A 17,062-nucleotide genomic window follows, 5' to 3' on the forward strand; every position below is an offset into this window, starting at 1 on the left:
GTTATAAGAGCCATCAATCATCGCACTGTGGGTGTGAGATGATCTATGGACAGGGGCAGGAGGAAAATCTAGTAACCACCCAACATGTTTCTGCAATGAAGTCCAGAAGCATCCATCAGTCCCCAAATAGGGTATGTCTGTCCTAGCAGGGATGTCAGACTGAAGAGACCTTTGGAGCAACCTGATTTCTCACCTGCACTTACAGGGTGACGTCAATGGTGTAAGGACTTGACAGCTGTAGATGGTCTTCAATTGGCTTTGCCCAGTCTATCACCAGAACCAGGACAGCCAAGCGCAAGGTCACAGTGGCGCTGGATGGAAGTAAACCATCTTGGGTCTGGTAGTCATTTGCCTGAGCTATTCTAGCACAAGGCCTAGCTTAATAAGTGCTACCAAGGACTGAGTGAGGCTAAATAGGCCATCACGTTAAGTTGTCTGGATGTTGTAAGGATTGCAGATGCCAAGCCCATGTGGTACTGCATTGCAGTGATGAGCTCTAACACTGTGATTCTCTGCAGTCTTGGAGATTTTTTGTCAGGCATTGGAACACACTGCCCAGGGCAGTGGTGTAGCCACCATCCCTGAAGGTGTTTAAAAGACATACAGATGAGGTTCTTAGGGACACGGTTTAGTGCCACTGTTGGGTTGATGGTTGGACTCAATGACCTTGAGGGTGTCTTCCAACCAAAATAATCCTATGATTCTATGGTTCTGGTGCTGAGCAGCATTTTAACAAGAAGACATGTGTGAGTTTGCTCCAGGAAGCTGAGTATATGAGCAGTGAAAGTTGCATTATACCTTGTCATACACAAGACACAGCCGGTGTGGAAAGATGCTGTCTATGACTCCTGGGAGTGCTTAAGGATCTACACCCTGTTCTAACACCCTCTGCTCTTGCTGTTGTCCTGCCCCATGATTAAATGTCCCCAGGGAACTACTAATGCTGAAACACAATGGTTAAACTGTCATATAAGTGTTTATCTTGACAAAAGGGCAAGTTTGGACCGTCTAGAAAGTCTTTTCAACCTTGAGTCCAATGATCCCACCCTGTCAAGGCACACCAGTATTGCAGGGTTAAGTAGCTCCTCAGCATGAGAAACTGAGGCATAATCTAACCTTGGGTTATTTAGACCTATAAAAACCCAAAGGACGGGGGAAGGAGGAGATCTAGCCTATATTAAAATAAGAGTGAGAGTTTCCAGTTCTGATCACACCAGCAGATACCATGTGTAAATACCAGTTGGGACCACACAGCTTCAATACCCCCTGAATCTACCCTTTCACCTGCCAAACATGTCCTGAGGCCTCTCAATCAGCTTTCTCTCTTTCTGCTGGCGTAAGAAAAGACCTTGGCAATAACTTCATTTTTTTTCCTCCTCAGCTATAGGAGCTAAGAGAGAGAAACATTGGCAGAAGGAATCGGTGGGACGGGAGGATGGGAAAGCCGTATCTGCCACTGAGCAGCCATCTCCCAGGAGCGGGCATTTTGCTTGATGTCTGTCAAACAGAATATCTTCTGAAGGGGGTTGGAGGATGGGGCTTGGAGATAGTCCACTGTCTTACCTGCAGGCCAATCCCAGCTCTGTAAGGCTGGTCTTTCTTGTCTAGCTTTATCCCGTCCCCCCTCCCACCACTGGTGCTGTAACCTTTCCGATAACACTTGTTTCAAGTTCATTAACAAGCAGTGATTGCGGCAGCCCCAAAACAGGATTCGTTTGCATATAAAAAGCTTTGCAGTGCTGTGAGGAAGTTCATTATAGATAATTGAAGAGGCAAGCACCATAAAGAGGAAATCCTCCCAATGTGGCTTTATCTGATTGACCTAATGTTCTTTCTAATTGAAACAGGGGGAGAAAAGGCAATTTCATTGGGTGATGTGCTGCATAAAACCTCAGAGCTTGGACCAGGCTCTGGGTTTGAATTCAAACCATGTTTTGGGTGCCTGGTCAGGCAGGTAGACCCTGCAGAAGTACCAAAGTGGAAACATCCTTAAAAAAGAGTTATCATGGGAATTTTCCAGTGGAAGCAGTTTCTTTTCACCCTTCCTTTGCAATGGACGTCACCTTGGTTGGAAAAGGACAGTTTTCACATGATGTATGAGAACTAAAATCATCCACAGTCAACAACTGTACCAATGGAGGGCACAATCCCACCCTTTTTGTATTTGGTATATAATAAATTAAGCCTTCCTCCTGATTCTAAAGGGAGCTGGTTCAGATTCCAGAGCAAAAATGCAGTTTAATCTATACCAGGACGACACATCTGAAAGCGGGCTCTTGTTGATTCATTTTGCATGTCTAGTTTCATTCTGTTCCTTAAATGCTTTCAAATGAGTCAGTCTTTTTAAAATAATATCCTCCACCCTTGCCAATTACTCGTATCAGCAGCGATGCACACCTCAAATCACCAAATTTTGCCAGTTATCAAGTCAGAGAGCTTTGCAGCGAAAACACCACGTGAAATGAGCTGTACTCATTGGGTCGATGGTAGCTTAATTTTCCTTATTTATAACTCCTCGTAGAATGCCTGCAAATGTGTTTTGCTGTAGCTTGCAGAAATAATGAAGTCACAGATATATGAGAACCCTTTCTCTCCTTTTCTCTCATGTATGTGTTAGGGCCTTCATCACAGCAATATCTGAGTGAACCCCCAGTGAGAGCCATCACGAGAGTTCTGCTGAAGAGGGTGATGAAACCTCTCTGAGGCTATGTGGTTTTAGCCCTGAACTAATTAGTTTGGTTCCTTTATGGTGCTTCATACATATATATATACAGTTACAGTTTCTTGGGGATTCCACCGTGCTATTTTCCAGTCAAAGCTGGAGACCAACCAGAGACTCTGAGTTATCATCCTCTCCTAGGATTGAAGCTTGCAGGGTCTTTCACAGTCTTGTGAAATCACGTTTTTCCTAAACTTATTTTGTACAGTTTCACACTCTGCCCCTGTTTATGGTGAGTATCATGAGCCCAAGTCTCATCAAAGTGTTTCCCACTTTCCAAAGGGAAATGGGTCTCATCTATTTTAACTATTAGACATCTCACATGGTAACAGGTAGAACATCCCTGAGGGTTTAATACAATGGCACACCTACCTATCAACAGTCTCCACCTTACATTGGTGTCTCAGTTCACTTGTCTTCCCCAATGCATCCCTTGTCATCCAGAGCATTCAGATGAGGGAAGCTTTCCCACTTTTCCTTCATACTGCTCCCTCACAATCCCTGGTAGCATTGACTGGATCTCCGCTTCCTACAGAAGGAACCTAGAGCTCATCTATTGCTGACTGCATTGTAGGCATGTTTAGTAAGATACACTCAACTCTTGGCAACGGATTCTCACTCTTCCTTTCCCAGAAGAGTAGAAGTCTCCTCTATTCAAGACAAGGCATAGCTGCCATCACCAGTTCCACCACTATTCATCTCAAATCATCCTGCTCCCTTTTCTCCTGCCATCAAAATTAATTTATTCATCCTCAACTTCAGACTTTCTTTTAAATATGCTTCATTCTGCAACCATCTTTGTGCCTTATCCAAGCCATCTTGTCAGGAAGGAACATGATCACAAAGTGAACTTCAATGGGGACTATTGTGGTTTAACCCCAGATGCCAACTAATCACCACACAGCCACTCGCTCACTCCTCTGTGGTGCGATGGAGAAGAGAATCAGAAAAGTACAAATGAGAAATCATGTGGATTGAGATAAAGACAGTTTAACAAGTAAAACAAAAGCTTCACACACAAGCAAAGCAGAACAAGGGATTCATTCACTACTTCCCATCAGCGGGCAGGTGTCCAGCCATCTCCAGGAAAACATAGCTCCATCATGTGTAATAGTTACTTGGGAAGACAAACACCATAACTCTGAACATCGCCCCTTCTTTCTTCTCCCCTTAGCTTTATATATTGAGAATATTGTCATATCATATGGAATATCCCTTTGGTCAGATAGAGTCAGTTGTTCTGGCTGTGTCCTCTCTCAACTCCTTGTGCACCACCAGCCTACTCACTGGCGGGGTGGTCTTAGAAGTAGAAAAAGCCTTGACTCTGTGTAAACACTGTTCAGAGAGATAACTAAAACAACCCTGTATCACAAACACTGTTTACAGCACAAATCCAAAACATAGCCCCACACAAGCTACCATGAAGAAAATTATCTCTGTCAAAAGCAGCACAGGATCATAACTTACTCAAGCCCTTTGTGACCACACAAGAAATGATACTCAGATTGTTATTTACTCATACATTATGTAAATACATAATGTCCCTCGTTCGTTTGCTCTGCTGAGATACAATGTACCATTTTCCCTGTGTCCCCTGTGGTTTTGTCACCCTCCCACTCTGTGCTGTAATCAAGTCAAGAGGGTAAGATTTGAGAGAAAGAGATTGAGTCTTTATAAAGATACCCAGACCACAGCATCTGGATGCTCTGTTAGATTAGATTAAAGAACATTAAAAATCAAAATGAAACAGAGGAAGAGAAAGAAAAGGAAGGAAGAGGAAAAAAAGAGGAAAAATAGGCAAGCAACCAACAAAACAAAAGATGCAGATGAGAGTTTAGCAGCTACTCTGTTCTGCTGCAAACAGAGGGCTTTGGGCTCCAGGGATGACAAGGTGGTTCCTTCAATGAATCACTTTTAAGTTCTTGCACAAATTCCCAGCCCCAGGATAATCTGGAGAAGGAGTTTGGCGCTCCCAGTGCAGGAAGGGACGGGGTGAGTTACAGTCCATGTTGTGTTTACATTATTACACCACTAATTCTTAGCATCATAAAATTATATTTAAAATTTACACGAACAGTGCTGGGGAACGTTATTAGGTTATAAAGTGGAATCAGGTCAATGCTTTGTAGGCAGGATTCCAAGCTCCATAAATTCCTGGATATACTTCCCCCAAATTTACATCGGCACCAGCAGCAATCAAACCAGCTACAAAAAAGCTCACCCGGTCAAAGAATTTTTTAATGCACCATATATTTTATCTGCACTTCCTAAGTTTACAATGTTGTTAGTTTGATTGATGGTGTGCTTATTTATTGGCACAGCAAAAGTAATAATACAAGAAGAAAATGCTCAGAACTTTAAAGGTAGCTGATGAGGAGAAAGCAACAGGATTTATGGGAAGTGTAAACATCTGCAGAGACAACAAAGGAGTAATTGAGTCCTTGCATCGCTGTTACTTCTGGTGACTCCTTTCTACTTAAAAGTCTTCAATGCACTCAGGAGGAAATACCATCCCTCTTTTATCCAATATTGCGAGTGATGCTGGTGCCTGGGAAAAGGTACTTGCCCTGGGTGCTGGTGATCAGTCTGTAAAAGAGATTTGGTCCTGTTGAAGCTCTGGCCACTCTAGTAGCTACATACCTCAATGTGTAGATCAGCATACAGATCCCACTGATGGAGGGAACCAACAGATCAATAGCAGATCATTAGCTTGGCTGCCACAGCCTCTTGGGTCCGTGGCATCAGTGTTTTGAAGGTTGGAGAACAATGAGTGATGCTGATCACCAGAAAGCAGCTATTCAAAAATCAGAAGCTAAATTAAGATATAAAAACTAACCTCCTCTCACATGGCTCGCTGCTGAATCCCATTGATTGGGAGCAAAGTGACTCCCCCAAGGTCATGTAGGCAACACTGAGAATTGACCCTGGTCTGCTGAGAGCTGGATCCCCGACCTAGGACTATTCTATCTCTGAAGTCAGTCCACACATCTTTGCTGATCAACAATAATGATCTTACTCTCCTTTAATTCTTTATTAATAGAGCTTTTCTCATCTGGTCCATTATTTCACGAGGATCAAGGTCAGGTTGCCATAATTATCCAAGTGTCACATTTATCTTTTTTAAATAGAGACACAAAGTTAGCTTTCTTTCAGCCCTTTGCTGCTCTGACACACTCTGAGAAGGAAAAGTAATGATCCAGAGAGCAGGAGCCTTCTGGTCACTGGATGAAGGGAGTGGACTAGTGACAAAAATAGTAGATGATTGTATCATTAGGTACATCTGTTCAAATGAGTAGGGCTGCTGGAAACATGCAAGAATTTCCAGTTCTTGTTTTTCCTGAGTAACTGCCTGGTTTTGAAATCACTAGAAATATGAATGTGTGCATGGAAGAAGGTGGAGTACATGCAAGAGACAAGGTAACCATGTATTTACAGAGATGAAGTCTGTAATTTGCTAAAAAAACCACAACTCTGGTTAGGTAAAACAGCCCTTCAGAATAAAACATAGTTAAACTGGATTGTGCAAAGCCATGGAGAGCACTGAGCAGAGCATAAGCAGCCTATCAAGCAGTAGTGAATTAATTCTCTAATTATTACTATAAAAATTGGCATCCTTCTGCCTAGCCAGCCTTCTGTCCCTCTGTAAGGACTTCCATCTGAAGTTCAGAAGACTTTCCTTGTATACCAAAGCACTGCACATCCATGCATGGCACCCTGGCAGCCCAGTGAGGCTAAAAAATTTTGAATATTGCAATAGTATCCCTTACTGCTCCTCCACGTAGGTACTAATGACACCAGCATGTTGGTCCCCAACAAAGCTATTACCCACAAATGGGTATCGCACATGTAAAGGACATTCTCCAACCAACACTCCCTCAGAAGCGACAGGAATTGTCATGACAACACTCTCACATGGGGATTTCTGTGTTTAACAAAGACTGAGCCCAAGCTGTAGCGTTTCCTTCCTAAGAGATGGATGAAAGCCTGTTTCTCCTGTAATGCAGCCCATTTTTACAAAGTTAGCAGGAACTTGGTATCTTTGGGAGCTCCAGACTTTGGCCCAACTAAGAATGGCCCAGAATGGTTGATGGATTCAGAAGTCAACACAGCAGACAGAGTAACAGATGGAACGGAGGTGCACACACAGGCCATCTTGACGCAATCCTGCTTCCTTTGGAAACCAGGACAGAAGCCCAGAGAGACACATTACTTTGGCTTCCACAGTGGGAAGGTCAGGACAATGATATCATGGCTCCTGTCATCCTCCCTCTCACCAAGATCCATGACAGCATGAGATAACATCCAAGCCAAAGCAAATGGATTCATGTGCAAAGCCAAGGAAGAGAAGGAGGGTCTGGGCTCAGCCTGCTGGAGATGCCCCAAGCAGGACAGGAGACACACTCCAGCGTTACCTCTTATCTGCAGCTTCAACATCCTGAGAATGTTTTTCCTTGGCCAGGTCCCAAAAGCTTACATGTCCAGAGCAGTGAATGCAGCTGATGGAGAACAGCAAAATCTTTCTGCTTCAGAGACAGGCCACCACCCCACACTAAGTCTGAATGAGGGATTGTCTTTCACAGTATCACACAGTATGTTTGGGATTGGAAGGGACCTCAAAAGATCATCCAGTCCAATCCCCCTGCTGGAGCAGGAACGCCTAGGTGAGGTCGCACAGAAAGGTGTCCAGGCGGGCTTTGAATGTCTCCAGGGAAGGAGACTCCACAACCTCCCTGGGTAGCCTGTTCCAGTGCTCTGTTACCCTCACTGAGAAGAAGTTCTTTCTCAAATTTAAGTGGAACCTCTTGTGTTCCAGCTTGATCCCATTGCCCCTTGTCCTATCATTGTTTGCCACTGAGAAGAGCCTGACTCCATCCTCGTGGCACTCACCCTTTATATATTTATAAACATTAATAAGGTCACCCCTCAGTCTCCTCTTCTCCAAACTAAAGAGCCCCAGCTCCCTCAGCCTTTCTTCATAAGGGAGATGCTCCACTCCCTTAATCATCTTGGTTGCCCTACGCTGGACCGTCTCCAGCAGTTCCCTGTCCTTCTTGAACTGAGGGGCCCAGAACTGGACACAATATTCCAGATGGGGTCTCCCCAGGGCGGAGTAGAGGGGAAGGAGGACCTCTCTCGATCTACTGACCACCCCCGTTGTAATACATCCAAGGATGCCATTGGCCTTCCTGGCCACAAGGGCCCAGTGCTGGCTCATGGTCACCTTGTTGTCCACCAGGACCCCCAGGTCCCTTTCCCCTACACTGCTCTCTAATAGGTCATTCCCCAACCTATACTGGAACTTGGGATTGTTCCTGCCCAGATGCAGGACTCTACACTTTCCCTTGTTAAATTCCATCAGGTTATCCCCCGTCCAACTCTCCAGCCTGTCCAGGTCTTGAGCAACTACCTTCACCTCAGATTGCAGGGTGCCACACAGATCCTAGTAGTCCTAACAAGCATCTAGATAGTAAGAAAAATCCTGTAGCCACTCAAGGTATCACAATGGCATCGCACTGAGCCAGGCTATCAAAACAACATAAGCCTTTCCTGATGTTATTTCAAGGGTGCTGTGTTGGTGGGGACTGATGAATATTACCCTGTTGCATTCTGGGATCACTTTGGCCTGTGGGATAAATAATCTTTCATTACAAAGATGAGCAGTCCAACTGTTATGAGTAATTTTTAGCAGGGACATGGTATTGAGTGTCAGACGCTTCTTGTATTTCCATTCAAACTAACTTCCCTGAGTCGCTCCTAGAAATTAAATGAACAGGTCCTTGATTAATCACTCTATGACGGCTGGAGAAGCTAAACTCAAAGAAAATAAGATGTATATTGAAGTAGGATGAACCTCACACATGGAGGCCTTTTTCCATTAATTCTCAGTTCCTGTTATGATTTGGTTGGAGATCTCAACAAAGAGAGACATGATGGATGTGGGAATTTGTCTGAATAACCTCATCTACAATTATCTGAAAGGAGGTTGTAGCAAGGTGGGGTTGGTCTCTTCTCCCATGTAAGTGACAGGATGAGAACAAACAGCCTCAAGTTGCAGCAGGGGAAGTTTAGATTGAATACTAGGAAAAACTTACTCAGAGAAAGGGTTGTCAGGCACTGGAACAGGCTGCCCAGGGAAGTGGTGGAGTCACCATCCCTGGAGGGGTTTAATTGATACGTAGATGAGGTTCTGAGGGACAGGGGTTAGAGGTGGACTCGGCAGTAGTAGTTAACCTACTATCTTAAACGTCTTTTCCAACCAAAATGGTTCTATAATCTGTCTTGCACCAGGGACAGATTTCCTGTAGATCCACCAACAAAATGATCAGAAATCCTACTAAAAGTGAATGAGGAAACTGAACAAGTTACCAGCCATTTCCCCTGCCAGCTGGATGACTGCGGAGCAGGAAGGCTCAGAGATGACAAAAGGTACCCAAAAAATAACAGAAGAAGCCACTTAACACAGGATTTACATCTTTTTCTTCACTCCCGCGCAAGTCAGTATGACTTGCAAACAATTGCAAATTATCTAATTTGTTTGTACATGCTCAAAGACTTATGAACTGCCCCCACTGCAAGATTACAGATCCAGGTACTGTACAAGCACTTATTAAGAGAAAGTGCTCACCCAAATCAGAAGAGGGTGTGAGAGAAACAAGGGCACAGAAAGGTGAACGTGTCCAAGCCAGCTCAGAGACAAGAATAAAACTCTTATCTGTTGAATATATAACCTTTGGCCTTATACATTACCTGGTACTACTTCTGAGCAGTATTTCCATGCTCTAGCAGGACTCCATGAACAAAGGGAAAGCTTTCTGCCTGACCTCTAATTTGTGTGTTTAATTTCCTCTCATCATTTTATGAAGCATCCCCTCTGAAGAGGATCTACCCACTACACAATATTTATACATTTATTGGAAAAGGTTGTAACAGTGGATGGGGGTTGAAATGCCACAGCCCGAAAAGTCAAATCACCAGATGTCCTGAGCCACAGCTGGATCTAAACCATCAGCTACGGCCTCCTCCCAGATCACCCCTGCCTCCCTCTGGGCAGGATGTTGACAAGACTGAACTCCATCACACGTGCGTGGAAACACTTCTAAGAGCTAAATAGATGATAAACACCCAAAAAAACCCCATACTGTTTAAAAGCAGGTGCCATGAAATGCATGCATGGCTATGCCAGATCCCATCTGCATGGGGTGGCTGCCGCTGCCTGCAGCAGCTGCCTGTGTAGAGCTGCCTCTGATCCCCTCGCTCCTCCTGCCGGTCCCCCTGCCTGCTTGGAGCACTTGAAGGCAGCAGGTTGCCTGCAGTTGCCATAGAAACTACACCTCGCCCCCTCCCCTTAATGATAGACAGGTGCCAGGATAAGTGAGCGGATAATCCACGAGCGGGGAAGGATTCAGCACTTCGGTGTTGGCCTCGCTGTAACTGTTATTAGAGTCCCTGAGAAATGAGAGATACATTAATTTGAGCAGAGATGGGTTTTCTCTCCTCCCCATTCTGATGCTTCCAGCAGCTGCCTCTCTGGCCAGGTTGAAGGAGGCTGGAAACCGGAGCGGGAGGGAAACCGAGCAGTTGCCACAGTAACAGCTGAAGTTGCATCACCAGAAGGTTTGTCCATTGCAAGGGAGCAAGGAGTTGACCATGCCATGACCTCATAGCCCAGCAGCTCCTCTACCTCCTCCCCAGTGCAGCCACTCAGGCATTCCCATCAGGGTGCATTTTGGGAGGAGGTGGGCATGGTGCTTTCTTCTGCACCTTGCAAAGAAAATAAAGCAGGAAACTTTGGGGCCTCAGAAACCTGCCTGCTTTTTGAGACCCTGTGGCAAAGCCCTCCCTGAGCCAGACTGAGATGCACCAACAGGGTGGGGAAGGGCACTGCTGAGCTTACTACAAAGTCCATGATGAGGAAGAGTCAGCATTATAGAATCATAGAATCATTTTTGTTGGAAAAGACCCTCAAGATCATTGACTCCAACCATTAACCCAACACTGACAGTAAACCATGTCCCTAAGAACCTCATCGATGTGTCTTTTAAACCCCTCCAGGGATGGCGACTCCACCACTTCCCTGGGCAGCCTGTTCCAATGCCTGACAACCCCTTCTGGGAAGATATTTTTCCTAATATCCAATCTAAACCTCCCCTGGAGAAACTTGAAGCCATTTCATCTCCTCGTATCTGTTGTTACTTGAGAGAAGAGACTCACATAGAGGAGCAGAACAGAATGGAACAGAACAGAATATTCCACTTGGAAGGAACCTACAGTGATCATCTAGTCCAACTGCCTGATCGCTTCAGGGCTGATTAGAAGCTACAGGGTGTTATTAAAGACATTGTCCAACTGGCTACTAGGTGTCTGCAAGTTCAGGTTGAGCTGTCATTACCACTCCCTGCTTTCTTTTTTCCCCTCCATTCTTCCTCATTTCCCACAAATGACATCCCCAAGAAGGACAAGAGGCCAGTCAGAGCTAAATCAGTGCTCTCCACTGGAGAGGTCGCCAGTACAACTCTGCATTCAGCACAAGGCACAAGCAAGGGCTGGGTGAACTGATGCTCTGCTCCTCAGCAGCTGCTCACCAGCATGCGGCTCACACGGCTTTCCATCGCTTTTGACAAATTAATATTTGAAGCAGTTGTTTCTTTTATGTGGGCTTTACTGTCATTAGCACGTACAAGTCGACATAAAACACTTTGGTGCAAGATCTTCTCTTCTGTTCTCATTTTAGGCAGCAGATGAAAATCCTTTTAATAAAAAGCTTGTTTGGGAGAGGAAAAAAAACACACGTACATGCAAATGGGCTGAGCAGGGAAAGACGAAAACCTTCTTCAAGGTAATTAAATTATTATGTATCTTTTGAAACCAGCGGATAACAGATTTGTTATCTAGGCTTGCTTTTGGCTTTTGCCATTTTTTCCCTCTTTCTTTCCCCACACAAAGCTAAAATCCTTGCAAGGCCCAGAACAAGATAGTGTTCATCTTAGAGAAGAAGGCGGCACAAAAGAAGACTTAATTCTTTATCCCATCAACTCAAGCAGGCTACCCCAGCTTACCCAGCCTTGTACAGATGTCTATGAAACACTGACATGAAAACTACCCTGCTGGATCAGAGCAGGTATGCACAAAGACGAGACGGACAATGCAATCAGATGTATTGGGTAATAGGTATCAGGAGAGAGAGGTGTTGCTTCTGCAGCTTCTAAAACAGTGGAGATCCTGAGATCAATTTTTTTCATTCCTCTGTGCCTCAGTTTCCCTCCACTACTTGTTGACTGCCTTGCCCATTTAAAGAAGAAAACGGCTGAACTCTCTTACTTGGTGATTGTGTCAAGTAAATAAGGGTTAAAGTCATGGTGTGTAAGGCTGTAATGTGATGTTTGGAGGCGCAACGCTAAGGCTGCACTACGACTTTAGCTACAGTCAAAAACAAATGTCAAAGGCAGAGACAGGATGGCTAAGAAAAAAAACAGAAGCTTGTTCTGTTCCCCTCTATCTTTGAGAATAACTCTCTCGGCTTTTGGCTAGCTCTCTTTGGAAAAATAACAACTGCAACAATCCATTTCAGTATTAAAATATATATTTTTTTCCTCATACTTTCCCTTCCTGCCCTCAATAGCAATAATATCAGCTGCCCTTTATAAAGCAAGAAGTCGCTCAGTATATTTCAAGCTAGTGGACCTGGCTTTCGAAAACCTGCTGTAAAGGGAAATTATACGCCAAGGTGAAGTATTTCAGTCGCAAATCATCCCGAGACATCGTCAACCCTATTTGACTGAGTTCAGTGCCATAATCATAAATACTCTTGCTTTATGACCACACTGGAGTTTCTTCACCAGGAGCAAACAAGGGCTTTCCCAAGGCTCCCAAACTAGTTGATTCAGCTCTAATATGGGCCGAGCTGATTCACCGAGCACTTGACAAGTGACAAATAAGAAAGTCGTGGGTCCTTGTTGACAACAAGGGATGTGCTTTTTCTGTCCTTTCTCCATCTCTGGTTTAATTTTGCCAGGTGGTGGTAGGACAGCTGCCCTGTCCCAGTTTGGGGCTGACTGATCACAACTATCCACCAAAGGCCTCCCTGGATGGTGGATCACAGGCTGTACAGATAGAAACTGAATTTTATCTTCTGGATAGTGTGGGTCATGGCCAAAGCCTTTCTGCTGTCCCACTGGACGTGTCTCAAATCCTGCACTCTGCATTAATCAGCAACTCATACTACAAGAAATAAAAACGTAAAAAAAAAACCCCAAGATCTCCTCAGGCCATATGAAAAAGATCTGAAAGAAAGTCAGGTAAGCACATGGGAACCTCAAAACTTTTGAGATGTGTTAAGAAAATGGTGGAGTCAGAAGTACACAAGGGCAAAAGCCTCTCTCCAAAGTGCTCCAGGCGGGTTCGGGGGTGATGAGTACCAACTCAATTGATCCATTTGCAGTCCAGGCCAGATGGAGAGGGGGGAGCCTCAGCCAGCACAATGGCAAGATGCTGTACAGGCAAAGAGAGAAAAACATCACCTGAAGGTGGGTGTATCAGTAAGAGATGGTGAAGGTCATAGCATGGGAGAAGAGAGAGGGCTTGGCATGCCAGCAATGACGATTACAGAGGGAAGGAGTTTCTGGCACCAGTCCGTATGACAGAGTAACACCAATATTTGTTTGCGTGGCAAAGAGTCTCTTGGTGCAATCAGACCGTACGATCCTGGAAGCTGGCCACATTAATCTGCTCAGCAGGCTCATGGAAGGACTGCTAATGGGATGGTCCAACCATCCCAGGCTGGTTGCACAATTTCCCATCAGGACCTGCTCGAGACCTGCTGATGCCTGGATGATAGCAAACACTTCCCCTCCTCATCCTCCTGGGGACCAAGTGCTTGTAGAGGAAAGAATGGAAAGGAGGATTGCAGAAGGAGATGGAAGGACAGTAAAAATAGGGCCACTCAAGGTGATGGTATGTTTTGAGCACTACTGAAGATGTCATCTGCAAGGCTGGAAATGGCACTTGGTGCTTTTCACCTTTTGAGTCATGTTATGTCATTGGGAACTGGTGGAAGTCTGGATGGGCAGTGAAGAGCCAGAGTTGGCTTTGGGACACCAAACAGCTTCTTTTGTTCAAAGAACCCACTTGATGAATAGGCAATGGTACAGGACAGAAAAGGAAAGAGTTAAAGGTTAAAGTAACAAAATAGACAGTGGAAATTTCAGTGAGATGAGTCACTGAGAAGATGGCTTCTCAAGAGAAGTGTGGGAGATATCTGTAACATTTGTTCTAAGTGCCATTTGACAAAACCTTTGCAATCACAGAAGAAATGTAAATCTGTGTTTGTCAGAATGCACTTGAGATGCCATCCGTCCCCACCCCTAGTGTCCTTGAGGGCCACAAACACATGGACAGCAATGAGAAGGACCCTGAAGCTAGAGGGCATTTCTCACATTGTTAGGCAGAAAGCATCTCTGAAAGTTTTGAGTTTTGCAAGACCATTATTCTTGCAGATATTGTCCAGTCATTCCGGTGCTGAGAAATGTTTCTTCTGTGCAGCAGACGACAAAACCAGCTCCTGAGCTGAGCAACTGAGTGCCAAATGTTGTCTCCCATGGGAAAGAGTTTGGTGCCCAGAAATGATCTTGCTGCAGAAACCAAGAGGGCTGCCACCCTCATCAGCAGTGACCAAAGTGACACAGGTGTGTCACACGATGCTATCATTGCCTTGTAGATCAATAGTTGTCCTCTGAGGTCAGGTTTGTGTCTCTCCCTGCTGCCTTGCAGATCACACAGAGCAGCTTTGCAAGATCAGAGGGGGAGTATTTGAAACTCCGTACGAAATCCTCTGTTAAAGGGGATAGAAGAGAGAAAGAGGAATCTCCCCAAAAATCAGAGCTGTCTCCTAGTCTGAAGATTATACCTTTCAGAAAGAAAGAAACCCAATGAGAGGCGACAATGAGTCCACCTCCTCCTTCCCAGTTCTTCAAACCAGGACCTTGGCAGAGAGAAAGACTGGGGCTGTGCCAATCCCATCTCTCTTCTAAGGAACTGGGATGACACAGAACTTCTCGTGATCTCCTTTCTTATGGAAGCAAGTGTCCGAAATACCAGGGATGTGATATAGCTTGAGGGAGGAGTTACACTGTGATTTGTAGGCCCTTCGTTTTGTGGAGGGGGTTACTGAGAACTGAGAAGGTGAGTCCTGTGTTCGGTACATGAGACGCACCAGAGGAGTCTACCAGAGTAGATAAATGGTGGTGGCATTAAACAGCAGGAAGCTGAGACAGAGTGTCCCAGGTAATGCCACCTGAGCAATAGGTTGAGGTGTCTCCAGTTCCTGAAGTAGAAAACACAGAGACCTATGGCCAACAGGACTGGCCAAACTCTGTCAAGGCTCCATGTGAAGGAGTAGGTCCTGTCTGGTTGGCCGAGCCAAGCAGAAGAGCTGAACCCTGGGTTGTCTTCCTGCACCACTTCACCATGGAGTAGAGGGTGTCAAGACTATACAGGTCCTCAGTAAGTTTTCCAGCAGGTTTACAGCAAATGTTGAATCCTGGTAGATGAATAACTGGCAACCCTCCCTGCTTATGAATATTTATGGCCTGTCTCAATGCCACAGCAGTTCAGGATGTCTGCTTCAGGACATCTCAACCAGCACGTAACGAAGGGGTGGGAGGGAACGGAGGATGCCACGGGAGTGTGAAGACACTACACATTTGTGAGAGAATCATAGAATCATTTTGGTTGGAAGAGATCCTCAGGATCATCAAGTTGGCCTGTTAACACTGGCACTACACCATGTCCCTAAGAACCTCATCTACATGTCTTTTAAATCTCTCCAGGGATGGTGATTCCACCACTTCCCTGGGCAGCCTGTTCCAATGCATGACAACCCTTTCCAGGAATCGAGTTTTTCCTAATATCCAATCTAAACCTCCCCTGGTGCAACTTGAGGCTGTTTCCTCTTATTCTGTCACTTGTTATTTGGAAGACCAACCCCCCCCGGCTCCAACCTCCTTTCAGGCAGTTGCAGAGAGCGAGAAGGTCTCCCCTCAGCCTCCTCTTCTCCAGGCTGAACCCCCAGGTCCCTCAGCTACTCCCCATCAGATTTCTGCTCTGGACCCTTCACCAGCTCCTTTGTGTCATTTGGTCCAGTAAACTGGCTTGCCTGGGTCGTGGGCTCGAGGTACGTGAAGGGACACATTACAGACACCAGATCCAGCAGGCAATGCAGGGAGCAGTGAGGATTTCATCCTCCAAACGCAACGCACATTGCCAGAGAGTCCAGCAGCTGCTTCTGTGCCGAGCGGTGCAGCAGATATCAGATCTCTTAATGGGCACAAGTCCCTTGGGACAGGCAAACGAGGAACCATCTCAGGTCATTTACCAGACAGGTCAGGATGCTTTCAGACTGTTCCTGACCAGGAAGTAATTAAGTGGCTTCCTATTTGTATTCTCCTGAGCTCCACTTGTCTGCAAGTGCTCATTAGTTACAATACGAGCCAGACAGCGTTTGCAGCAGAGCAGTCAGCTCTCTTAAGCCCTAAGGCCCAGTTCAGCTCAGCGACTGGCAATGAGGCATTCCCTGACCTCATCTGGAGGCAATTTGATACACTGGCCATTAGATACCAAACCCACAAAGCCACAGAAGTGTTTGAAGCACGTCTGAAACCCACTGACACTGTGGATATAACCCTAAATCCTCCTCAGATCTCAGCAGCCTAGGATATCTTTTTAGAGGCCACCTAATGGCATGCCCAGTGTTTCCCCTTCATTCCACTCATAGAATGTCCAGAGTTGGAAGGGACCCAACAAGGATCATGGAGTCCAACTCCTGTCCCTGCACAGGACACCCCACAGTTCACCCCATGTGTCTGAGGACGTTGTCCAGTCTCTTCTTGAACACTGTCAGGTTGGGGCCGTGACACCTCCCTGGGAGCCTGTTAAGTGTCCAGCACCTCTGGGTGAAGAACCTTTTCCTCATGTCCAGCTGACCCCCCCTGACACATCTTCTGCCATTCCCTGGGTTCTGTCACTGGTCACTAAAGAGAAGAGCTCAGCCCTGCCCCTCCTGCTCCCCTTGTGATGAAGCTGCAGCCCCATGAGCTCTGCCCTCAGTTTCCTCCAGGCTGAACAAACCAAGTGACTTTAGCCGTTCTTCATACGGTTTCCCCTTCAAACCCTTCACCAATTTCATTGCCTCTTTTGGACACTGTTCAGTATCTTTATTTCCTTTTTATCCTGTGTCCCCAGCCCTGCTCACAGTGAATGCTCCAGGTGAGGCCACCCCAGCGCAGAGCAGAGTGGGACAATCCCCTCCCTGCCCAGCTGGTGATGCTATGCTGGATACACCAGGACACG

At 45.7% G+C, this 17,062-nt stretch overlaps 1 protein-coding gene across 2 annotated transcripts in view; it reads right to left on the reverse strand.

The window, feature by feature from the left end:
* The window catches only part of PLXNA4 (plexin A4), a 488,679-nt gene that overhangs the window by 95,908 nt on the left and 375,709 nt on the right, over positions 1-17,062 (reverse strand). The gene's annotated exons all lie outside the window — the stretch shown is intronic.

The sequence above is a fragment of the Patagioenas fasciata genome, chromosome 1 (assembly GCF_037038585.1).
Source record: "Patagioenas fasciata isolate bPatFas1 chromosome 1, bPatFas1.hap1, whole genome shotgun sequence".
NCBI classification, from domain to species: domain Eukaryota; kingdom Metazoa; phylum Chordata; class Aves; order Columbiformes; family Columbidae; genus Patagioenas; species Patagioenas fasciata.